We start from the raw sequence: 5,116 nt of genomic DNA, 5'->3' as shown, positions 1-5,116 counted from the left end.
AATATTATTGTAGCTATTAAATTGTTCTTCTCTCAATCCATGAGTCTCTTTTCCCTTCGCCCCTTTAATTCTCTTCCCCCATCCCCAGGAGAGGGAAGAGGAGGGAGAGTGAGTGGTGTTGTGTAAAACTACAACACCTGGGTAACCTTGCATGATGTTTCACATCATGGGCACCCCTCTTTCTCTGATGGGGCTGAGGATGCTGCTGCAGATGTGGGCTGCAGGACAAGGTGCACCCGCATCCAGGGTGGGGTGGCATTATAGCACAGGGTCGTGGGTCTGTTCAGCTCATGTTATTCATAGGACTCACTCAAGGCAAATGTTGCAGTTGTGTCAGTGCATATGCACATCTACACACGCATGCATCAGCACGGAACAAAGCGTTTCTGCTGCTTCATTAAGAGATACAGACAGATGCAGACACATCACATGCCTGACTGGAACCTGGGATATTAAGGTTGAAGTCAGCACATACTTATTTGTACAAGGCCCCTTTTGCCACATTCTGTTGCAAAGAGTAAGAATAAAGAGCCTAATCCTTGAGGTCTGGTTTTGCCCCGATGTATTTTAGGAATTTTTTGCTCTTCATCATCACCCATAAAACATGGGGTGAGTTGGGCATGGGATGACCATCCAAAAGAGCATCTCCCAGGAAGCCCACTTCCACCTTTTTTCCCCGACCCCACACCTCTCCTCCTTAGCTCACCTCAAACATTGCTGAAAAACGCAGGGAAATGTCAAACCTGTCCTTGAGAGAACAGGCAAGAAATCTGCTCCTGCAGGACGTCCTCCCTAAGCAGATGCTTGCTACAGGGCAGCAGGAGAGGTTTCAGGGTTGAGAAAGTTGCCTTCGGGCTGGTCACAGCAAACCACACGCTTCTGTCAGCACAGTGCAGAGCAGCAGAAATTCCCATTTCAGACAAAAAAGAAACCTCCCCAACTCCCCAGCAATAAGTTGCCGCCAGAGCAGGTTACGCCTCCAGACCAGAGGCACAAGGACCACCAAAAGACTCAGACTATGATGTAGCATGACTTTAATGAGAAGGAGAACAAACCAATTCAGAGGATGAGAAGTGCATTTCCAGCGCTCGGTAAAGACATGGATAAACCCCACTCCGGGACAAACCGACCCCTACAAGGTGTTTTCTCTGCCCCACTGCCCCATGACTATCATCTTCTGTCTACAGCCTGCTATAAGCATTTTCGCCCAGCCAGTAGCAAATGGTGTGTAGCACCGCAGGGTGTGACACCTGCACGGAAACATAAAGTAAGACTTAGCAAGAGAAAAGCATACAGAGGCACGGCCTGGAGTGACAAGCTCACAGGGCTCCCTTCTTCCTAGGTGGGCTGCAGGGTGCCCCCCACAGCTGGGAAACCCACAAGCATGTCCTTAGTCCTCTTCCCCAGTCTTGGTCTTGTGCATCGCTGGGAGGAGGTGACTACTGGGGACACCACTACAGCCCACCACCCAGGCACAGCAGTCCCCCCTTCCCCAGCCCTCGGGGACCACCGGAGGCCACAGGGACCCCGCAGCACCGGAGGTAGTTCCCGACTGCCGCTGACGCCGTGGACCCCACCGTCGTGTTTTGAGGGTAGGAGCTGAGGATGGGTCCGGGCAGGGTGACCACAACAGTGGGGGGCTGGATGATGGCGGTGGAGTCCCCGCAGCGGCGGAAGCAAGGCTGGTTGCAGCTGGCAGCCAGTGGCCGGGGACAGCAAGAGGAGGGCAGGCACAGGTCGTAGCAGGACATTGCTTGGCGAGGACGGACACCTGAAAGCCAGAGCCAGGACGTAAATGCAAGGCAGAGGCTGGTCCATCCCTGCTGAGCCCTCATTTAGCAGCTCCCATAATAAGAGGTGTGAGAGAGCTAGCTAGAGGAGGAGTTTGGATGGTTTAGAAACCCTGAAGGCAGGCTTTCCAAATGGGCAGGAGCCAGCTTCCCCCTTCCCTCGCCCCGCAACCTGCCCAGGAGAAAGCAGGGAGCTTGGTTTGAGCTGCACGTCTGGGGAAGCAGGAGGCACAAGGTGCTGTGAGCGCTGGAAGCAGACCCACTCCTGCACGCCACCCGCCCTCCAGCTGACAGCAAGCCTCCAGCAAGGGAAACGCTCACTGAGAATGCACCTAGTTGTAGCAAAACCCACCTAAATCAACACAACGTGAGCGAGCTGGACTTAACATGAGCTGAGCTATCCCATCCCAAAATATAAGGGACCTCTGATGCCCTGCCGTAAACAGGGACCCATCGATCCCTGTGACCTGGGCATGCACTATTCTTTTATTTTTCTTCATCAAGGAAAACCATGCAGGATGCACCCAGCTATGTGCTTACGGACCCTGCAAGCTCCACATCCTTGCACTTTGAACCCTGACTCCTCATTTTGCATCAGAAATAAACCCTTCCCCAACATCCTCCACAGGCAGGTAACAAACCTGGAACTCTTGGAGAGGACCTGGCACGAGGCATCGGTGGGGAGAAGGAGACGGAGCCCGTCTCGACTTACCCAGGCAGCAGAGACGGCGGCAGCGTGTGGTGGGACCGGACGCTGCATGGGGTTTTATAGGGTGCCCCAGCCCCCAGGGGAGCAGGCACATACCTTCCGCCTGAAACTCCCCAACAACCAGCAGTTTTCTCCTGGAAAGCTCCCCCAGCTGATTAAACAGTTCTCTCTTTCATCTGTCATGTTTTGCTTCCATTTAATACTGAGTAAGACTGAAATGATTCGGGCTACAGGCATTAATTATCCTTGCTTCCTAGGGCCAAAGTACATTTTAGGTCTTACGCCATGAGGCAGGAGAACTTTTCTGCTAGCAGAATTCAGGGCATCTGGCACATCGGTGCCCACCTTCCTCCCAGCACAACCCATTCAACTCCCTGCTGCACCCGAGATGAGCTTGGGGATTCGGGCTGAACACAAGGAACACGCATCTGTAGGTAAACCCTGCAATGGGCAGAAAAACCAGGGGGTTTACTTCTCCTGCCTCAGGTGCCCCAGACACAGATATGGGGACTTGAGCTAATTGTCATGCTTTTGGATCCACTCAGAGGATTTTGCCTTTTTTGTATTATTATTCCTCATACCTGGGGTATAATTCTGCTTGGAAGGCATATCAGATTTTAAAAGCAAAGTAATGACGGACTCTGGAACACACCCCTGAAGGTGACACACACCAAAACCAACTGACTTTTGCTCAGCAAGCTGATTTCTGAGGCCAAGAGCCTTTCTTTCCATCCTGCTCTCAGGTTATGCTAACAGCGGTGAGCCGAAAGTTCACAGCTACACTTTCTTGTGATGGAGCACCATCAACAAGACATTTTTAATTACAGGCTGTGGCATGACACCAGATTGCTCTGCTGAAAACCTGTTAGCTGCTAAACAGTCGCAAAAATCCTGACCTGCACTTAAATGTGAATCACCTGCACATGGGGGAGAGGGAGTCGCTGATGTGGTCCCAAGCAGGTGAATGAGCCATCAGGCTCCAGGGGCAAGCCAAGTTTGAAGAAGGCTTTTCATTTCACACCAGGGGAGCCCAGATGAAGGCACAAACATCTTCTGCCCTGCAATAAACTATGGGGGTACATCAGCACATGTACTATGCATGTGTGGAGCCACAGGGTTGTCATCGTCGCTGTTAAAGACATGCCTTGTAGGGCTTTTGGGGTCATTTTAGTTTCTTGGGTGACTTTGCCTTGTATAGTCATGGTTGACAGCACTGAATTGTCCTTAGTGACTCCTCCCTGCCCTGCCTGCCAGAGCAAAAAAAGGCCTTTCAGAGGTGCTGGGGTCAAGTCCAGCTCCTTTTAACATCATTCTGGAAGGGGAAAGAGGAAATCAGCTTTTCCGAGACGCAGCGAAGGACACATGCTTCAGCCAGAAGCGACCTTGCAGCCTGCTGGAGTAAGGCTGTGGGTTCATCACAACCTCCTGAATGGCAATTTGGTGAGCAGGAAAAGATGAGGGCTTGATTTTAAGCATTACCTTTCTGCTTTTTGCACCACTCTAGAATAACAGAATGATGCCACAGGTGCACCTTGGACTCACAGCCTAAGAATTTAACCCTTATTTTGCCAGTCAGGGTTTTTTCTCCTTCACTAACCATCTTCCATCCCACCCTTTTTTGTTTGTTTGTTTGTTTGGTTTTTGGTGCCTCTGTGCACTCCCATGACCCCAGACCCCTATTCATTTCAGGGAATGAGGACTTTCTGCTAGAGACACAGCTTTCTCTGGAGGAACCACAAAACTGAGAAAATGTTACCAAACACATGAGACCTATTTTCCTAACTTCTGCATGGATCCACCATGGGCAGCTGTCTCAGCCCTGGTTCTTCCTGCAGATAAGGACATGAGGGGGAACACAGCCCAGGAACAATACTTGCTGTGTTTCCATTTGCGTCACCAGCCCCAGCAGCACTTTGCAACTCCAGTTTCACTGCTCTACATTTTCATTTCCAGCAACCCAAAGGCTAGATGCTTCTGACACTGGCTGGAGAGTGGAAGCTTTCCCCGGCCCCAAAACCTGAAATCCAAAGGCGAAGGCACATTTTGGAGCAGTAACAGACCCACTGCACCCCATCTGCAAGGAACACCTGCATCTGGCGCTATCACCCCAGGACTTGCCCTGCAGCCACAGCTGACCTGCCAGCAGCATGATGACACGCGGGGAAAACTCCCAGGTGGCTGATGGGCGAGCGGGACACACTGGTGCCAGGAGGCAGCATGTTGACGCAGCCGCCGAGCATCCCTGTCTGCCTGTGTCCTTGCCGGGGCAGACTTGGGTGCTGTGGGGCTGCTGCGCTCAGCCCGGGGAGCGGAGCCTGGCTGGTGCCGCTGGGGAGAGCCAGGCTCCAGCTGCCGTGTGCCGCCCCAGGGCTGCAGATAATCTGGTTTCATGCCTCCACACATCCCCTATAATTGCTGGGTCCCCGGGTGGGCTGATGTTCCACAGCGTCACCGAGGCTGGCACGCCCGCCCTGTCCTGGTTTCAGCTGGGACAGAGTTAACTTTCTTCCCAGCAGCCAGTGTGAGGCTGTTTGGGTTTGTGCTGAGGAGAAGCTGATCACACACTGATGGGCAGAGCTGCTGCCAGGACAGTCAAGGACTTTCCAGGTTCTCTGCT

The sequence above is a fragment of the Pterocles gutturalis genome, unplaced genomic scaffold, assembly GCF_000699245.1.
Source record: "Pterocles gutturalis isolate BGI_N339 unplaced genomic scaffold, ASM69924v1 scaffold25572, whole genome shotgun sequence".
NCBI lineage: Eukaryota > Metazoa > Chordata > Aves > Pterocliformes > Pteroclidae > Pterocles > Pterocles gutturalis.
This window is presented reverse-complemented; position numbering follows the sequence as displayed.